Here is a 7,372-nt window from a genome sequence, read left to right as displayed (position 1 = left end):
TATATGCAGTGTATTATTTGTTGAAACTGTACTTTCGATTTGATTTGAAACTGTCTCATTGCTATATGTTTATCAATAAAACTTTGAAAAGGAAAAAAAAAAGAAAAGAAATGTCATAAGGATGGAGCCATATTGAGCTCACAATTTGCCACACATTGCTGAAGATGTTCCACATGGAACTAAAGGACTGGAGTCAGGGAGATGGCTTAGTGGAATAAGTGCTTCGCTGGCAAGCACAAAGGCCTGAGTTTAATCCCTGGTTCCACCAAGAAAAAAAAAAAAAAAAAAAAAGGAACTCTAGTACTTTAAGTGTTTGCCCTGATGGATTTTGGACTTGTTTAGGCCCCAATGATTTGTATCCCTCTGTGTATATCTTTCGTAATGACAATGTTTATATTGTGCCTTTTAATGTTGGATGTATTTAAATTTTTATTTGTACAAGGGCTTGCAGTTGAGAGTTTGCCTTGGATCTTGGAGGAGATTTAGGACTTGAACTTTTCAGTAATGCTGACACTGTTGGGACTTTGGCAACTTTTAGAGATGGACTAAAATTCCTTTTGGACAAAGAGATGTGTGTGAGACTTTGGTGGTCCAGGAGCGGAATGTTACGGTTTTTGTCTATTTGTACCCTCAAAGCCTCATGTATATTATGGGGCAGATGAGGATGGCAGAGCAATGTGTGGCTTGAGGGGCGGGGCCAGAGGACCAGAGGGGCGGGGCCAGAAGGGTGTGAACCATTAAACTGGCTAACCTGTGCTTTTTCAGAGATGTGGAGAGGGTCATCCTGGACACAGCAAGCACCCCAGCCTCTTCTCCAGTATCTTGAAACCTCCATTAACTGTGAGCTGAATAAAACCTTTCTTTCCCTCAAAAAAAAAAAAAAAAAATGAAGATGAGTTCAGAATTAAGACTGAAATAGAAACAAGTCACTCTCTCAACTTTTCTAGCATAGTGGAAATGATATACACTTCAAAGTTAATAAATCTGGGTTGTGTTACAGCTTGATATCCTGCTTTTGTGATTTTAGTGACTTCTGTGTTAAGTTACAGAAATATTATATATATTATATCTGCATATGTATGTCATGAAGAATATTAAGTGAGAAAACATACAGATATTCCTTGTTTAATGACTTATCTGTTCAGTGACAACAAACTTTGGCCCACTGCTTAAAGTAATGACTCATCTTTCTTTCTTCATTTTTGTAGATTTCTAGACATCTTGTTTATAGAGTCTCTGTGTCCTTTTGTTTCATAGTGCACCTTGACTATAGTTTTATAATTTTTGCTGGCTGTATGGTATAGTACAGAACGTAGCTCTATGTTCTCTTATACATTTTAGTAGTGCGTGTAAGAGCTATGCAAATAAAAGCAAAAAATACAGAAAAAAAAGAAAAGAAAGAATTGCATTAAGACATCTACCCATAACAAATACTGGTGGGGATTGGGGGCAAAAAGAACCCTTCTCTACTACTTGTGGGAGTGCAGACTGGTGCAGCCATGTGGAAATGGTGTGGAAATTCCTCAAAACACTAAGGCAAGAGGCACCACTTGAGCCAGCTATTCCCCTTCCTGGTGTCTTCCTGAAAGAATTAAAAGCATCATACCGCAGTGATCTACGCCCACCCGTGTGTACAGCAGCTTCAGCTTCGTTTGTAATTGCCGAATCTTCAAGACAGCCTAGAAGCGCATCAACCCATGAATGCATAGCGAAGATGTAGGGTTTTTAGTCACTGGAGTGACGCTCTGCCAAAAGAAAGGCAGGCTCGAGGAATTTCTATGTAAATGGAGGCATCTTGGGATCATACTCTTTAATGAAATAAATCAGACACACGTGTGTAAATATTGCATTGTTTCTCAGTGTGAGAAAAGGAAAATGTAAATAAAGTTCAAAATATGTAATAGAAAAAAAAAGATCCAATGTCCCAAAAACATATGACAGAGTACGTTGCATTTGCCTGCATTATCCAGAAGAGTGAAGTAGACCCCTCTTTGAGGGCAGGTATGTCCTTGTCACACACAGGGTAAAGCATTATTGTAACCTCTGAGGAAAATACAGTCATCACCATAGAAGGACTCCACGGGTACAGTCAGCAGTCTAAGCACCTGCCTGGCAAGCGCAAGGACCAGGGTTCAATCCCTGATACCGCATGCTACACTGGTACCACATGCTGTGCCAGTCCTGCACTGTTCCAGCCACCAAAACTGGGCATGATGGTGCATGCCTGTAATCCCAACACTGAAGAAGCTGACACAGGAGGATCATTACTTGTCCAAGCTGCACAGTGAGACCCTGTACTAAATAATTGATTAATTAATTAATTTTTAAAAAGAAAAAAGGACATCACAAATACACTGCATCAATGCCATTATACCAGTACCACCGATGGGGTGGCTTAAACAATAGAAGCTCACCTCCTTCTGTTCTGAAAGCAGGGAAGGCTGATAGCAGGGTGATGCTAAGGGTGACTTTTGGTGAGGGCTCTCCATCTGGTTTGCAGGTAGTTGGTTGGCTTCTTGCTCTGTCCTCACTTGGTGATGAGTAGATAAAAAGACAAGCTTTTCATGCCTCTGCTCAGGTTTGGGATAGACATGAAGCCCATCCCAAGAGCTGCACTGCCCAGACCTAATGGCCTTTCAAAGGCCCTGCCTCCTCCTGTCATCCTACTGGAACTGGGGATTCAACATATGACAGATACACAGGGATGCAAACATGCAGTCCACACAGCCATGCATGTCCTGTTTCAAGAGTGATCATATTTGTTAACATCCACTGAACTCTCACCGTGTCCTCAGCATGTTCCAAGTGACTGACATGCATTTTTTAATCTTTATAACATTTTTTTGTGGTACCAGGGATTGAACTCAGGACCTTGCGCTTGCCAGGCAAATGCTTATTCTACTGAACTATCTCCCCTGCCCCTAAAAAGTTTAGAAGGATTTTTTTGGGGGGTGGGGCTGGCTCAGGATGCCTTAAGGGCAGGTATAATAAGGCATGAGCATCTGGGGATTGAACCACAGGATCCTGAGCCTGACTACTTAAATGACTGAGCTAATGGGCAGCCCCCCTCCATAAAATTTGATGAGTTGGAAATGACTAATTTCTCCATTTTTTTGTTTCATATATATATATATATATATATATATATATATATGCCACGAATCAAACTCATGGCCTCTCACTTGCCAGGTAGGTGCTATCCCACTGAGCTATATCCCCAGACCTTGTTTCTCCATTTTCAGAGAAATTAAAACAACTTGTAATAGAAAGTCTTTCCCAACTCTAATAGTAACATCACTAAAATATAATAAAATCTTATTAAACAAAAGATCAATTAAAATACCCAATTGACGGAAGTTTCCCTTTTGCACAATTAGAAATATAGAAATAATTCAAAAATAACTACTTTTATTGTTCATTCTGCTCAATTTTAATAAACTCTTGCTCAGAAATGATCTCCTGTCTTGGTAACCAGTTCTCTGATATCCACCATGCAATGTCCACGTCTATAAACACACATTCCGTCAAGTGTAGCTAGGATTCTAATGACAGCTTTCAATATACATTCCATTAGCCAGAACCCTCTCTCCTCAGAGCACTGGAATTCACTCTGTTGTTTTAACTTCATATGTACATGCCTGTCCTTTTATTCTTAGCACTACAACGTATGTGGAAAATATTGGTGAACTAGACCTTCCATGATAACTGATGTTTTGGGAAGAAAATGAATCTTGTTTCCTTGATTTGTTGAACTATTCTTCTGGCTAACTTTATTAAAGAACATGCCAAAGAAAACGAAGCCTCACTACGATTCTCATCCCAGACTACTTTTACCCTCAGCATTATATATGTGGGAAGAACTGCTCCCCTTTTTCTCAGAAGCTAATGTCTTTCTTATCAAAATTACCTGAGGTGTAAAACTCAAGTGGATCTGGCCATGTTATTCACACTACTGATTCTTTTTTGTGTGACTACTGATCCTACACATTGTTTTTAAATAGCTTTACTTATTTACCCATCACAGAACTCACTCAAAGTGTGCTAGCTCCTAGCGTGGTCACAGAATCATAGAACCCTCACTATAGTGCATTTAGAACATTATCATCCTATAAAAAAGAAGCATCATAACCATTAGCAGTCTTCCCTTGTTTCTCCTCCCCCCACCCCCAGCTATCCCTTATCTACTCTCTGTCTATATTTACCTATTCTGGGCACACTTATAAAAATAGTCCTCCTGTCTAACCACAGTGATCTTTTAATTAATCAGTCCTCTTCTCTTCTGCCTTCCCTGCTTGTTCTTATAAAGACTCTAGTGCCAACAGTGAACCATTAGAGCATGCATCTAGAAACATCTGAAACAAACATGAACCCAAAAGAAGTACCCTGGTCCTGGGAGCGGGAATGCCTTACAGACTTCCAGCTATTTGGTAAAAGAAAAGCTCCTTTTCATGCATTCCTATCAGTGTCTGGTAATGAGAGCAGTAGGGATGGCGACATTTTTGTGAGCCCAGTCAGGGGCAGAATTCACATGGGCACTATATTGTGAGATAACCCATGAGGATGTGCAGCCCCCCTTAGCAAAGCCTACCTCCATCCTCACCCAAGCAGAAGCTGTCGGATCCTTATTTCCTGGTACTGTGTTCTTCATTATTTTATCTCCTAACACACTGCCTAGCAATCATCTCAAATTCTTGCTCTGCTCCTTCCTCATTCTGAAACCACAGGAAAGGGCTCAGCATCTCTGTGCCCCCATTTTCTCCTCTGTACAACGGAAACAATAGCTATACTGGGGTTGTTAGGAGGATGGGAGTATTCTACAAAAATTAATGACTGAGGGGCTGGCGAGATGGCTCAGTGGTCTAAAGCACCTACTTGGAACAAGCTTGGCAAAGCACAGGGACCGCGGTTCGATCCCCCAGCACCACATGCCAGCCAACCCCGCCCCCTAGTGGGCTGAGCTGGCCACACACACACACACACACACACACACACACACAATAAATGTTTAAAAAATTTAAAAAAAAAATTAATGACTGATTACATCATGTCTTTCTTCCCTACTGGATGGCTTAGGGGAAAAGAAATTCAGAAGAATCAAACAGCACACACCAAACACTTGAGTTAGGTACCTACATTTTAATTATTTCTTCACACAAAAGATAAACAAAAAATCCTGGTCTTGATATTTTAACTGGGTCTTAAAGATAAATGCTAAGATATGCATAAAGGGCAATGTAATCATAATCAGAAATTTTGTTCCTGAATCACTTTTTAACCTGTCTATAACTATTTCCTTTGGCCCTTGGCCATCTTGCTTTATTCCTTTCCCACTCGTCTTGGTTCACCTTTTGAACTAATTTTTGGTTTGTGAACATTCCATTGCTTCTCTAAAATGTTTCCAGCTTGCTATTTCCTGGCACCGTCTCTATTTGCTCTTGGCTGGCACACACCCAAGTCTCCTTCCCTACAATGCCCCCCACCAATGGCTGTGTACCTCCTCCTGCTGTTTGTGACCTTGACTGGCATCATCCACTTCTTGCAGATGACCCAGAGCTTGGCTGACCATGAAGCGGGCCATATGTACAACCAGTGTCAACTGGGTTGCCAAGATGAAATGAAAAATTAATTAACATGAAGGGTAATTTGGGGAGGTTGTAAAATGGGGGATAAAGCTTCATATGTGCAAATATTCCTTAATTATAAAAGAAGTAGAGGGGGTAAGAGACAATAAAAATGGATAGGTCCTAAAATATCCAAAAGTTTAAGGACAGGACTAAGAATTGTAAGAATTCATACATTTCTGAGAGTTTCAAAAGTTGAAGTATCTGATATCCACTATTCTGTGCAATGAGAGAGGTAGAAAGGTGAGAACCCGACACATTGATTCTGTCAAAAAAAATAGAAGATGATCCAGACCGTGACCTATAACCTGTAATCTGTATGCTTTGGGTTATTTTTGGTACCCGGAGACAAACTTAGATCTTGAGCATGCCAGGTAGATGTGCTATATCCCTAACCCTATCACCTGTAAAATGTGGTTAATAATATCCATCTTGTAGGAATGTTCCGGAGATTAGAGGCAATGTAATGAAATTCCTCAAAAAAGATGGCCTGAGTACATGAGTGATTAGAGTATTGTTGAATTTAAAAAGAAATCCCCAAAAGGATGACATTAAAGGAGGTGCCGTCTGTGGGGCAGATTAGGGGAGGAGAGGTTTGGAAAGTTGAGTACCTTTTTCTAGTTTATGCAATACAGTAATTGTTATGGACTGCGTAACCTTTTGTTTCACACAAAATCCTAAAGCTGGGGTATGACCAATTGCCAAGACACTTCATTCTCCCTGATTCAGTACCTCCACAAATATTTATTTAACTCCAATGAGTGAACTCAAGAGAAAAACTGGATCAGAAAACAACCATCTCAGCTGACTCTGCCCACTCGGTGGCCTGGAGGACTATCAGGACCAAGAGAATAAATCTCATTTGTCCCACCTGTGTACAAAAACTGATGGTGAAACAAGTCAGCCTTAGAACTGGCTTACGTTTGGGAGAAACTAGAATTCTGAAACATTCACCTGAGCTGTGTTTGTTAACAAGTTCATATACCGAAATAGATAATATTTTTTGTGTGACATAGAGAGGTGTTTAATGGAAAACAAAAAATCAATGTTTTACAACAAAGCTGCAATTTGGGGATTAGAAGCTTAAACAGAGAGGAGAAAGGACTGGATAAATATTGTGGGCTGAATTGTATCTCTTAAAATTCATATGTTGATATCTCTACCCTATACTAAGAATACACTTGCGTTTTGAGATAAGACCTTAAAGAGTTGATCAAATTTAAGTGGGTTCATTTAATTCAGCGTAGACTCATCTGACCTGACCTTGACCTTGTAGGAAGAGATTAGGACTCAGAAAGACACCAAGCAAGGAGCACCCAGTGGAAGTACAGGAGGACACAGGGAGGAGGCAACCATATCTGCAAGCCAAGAGGAAGCAGCCCTGAGAAACAGAAGGCAGCAGCTGTACAGGCCCTGGCAGGACCAGGACCGCTGTGATTAACTGTCTCCTGGACTGGTTGTGAGCATGACTGTGATTCTACCATGTAGCTCCAAAACTTCGCTTATAGTCTGCTACTTACAAATGGTTTCTCTTCCTGATGTTCCAGTCAGTGAAGGCATAAAGCACTGTCCAGAGTGCAACAAAGTAATTCAGACAAAGGTTTACAGTGCCAAGACACAGGGAGGTAAAAGTGAGAACTTCAGCCACTGTGGGCCTGGCGCTCCAAGCCTTCTAGGCAGAGGATCCTGGTATCCTCGTGGTATTGGACAGCCCTGAGTGTATGCTCTCAGAGACATGGAGCTCTGTCCTT

Source organism: Octodon degus, unplaced genomic scaffold (genome assembly GCF_000260255.1).
Source record: "Octodon degus isolate 3935 unplaced genomic scaffold, OctDeg1.0 scaffold00028, whole genome shotgun sequence".
In the NCBI taxonomy this organism is placed as follows: Eukaryota; Metazoa; Chordata; class Mammalia; order Rodentia; family Octodontidae; genus Octodon; species Octodon degus.
Note: the sequence above shows the minus strand (reverse complement) of the source record.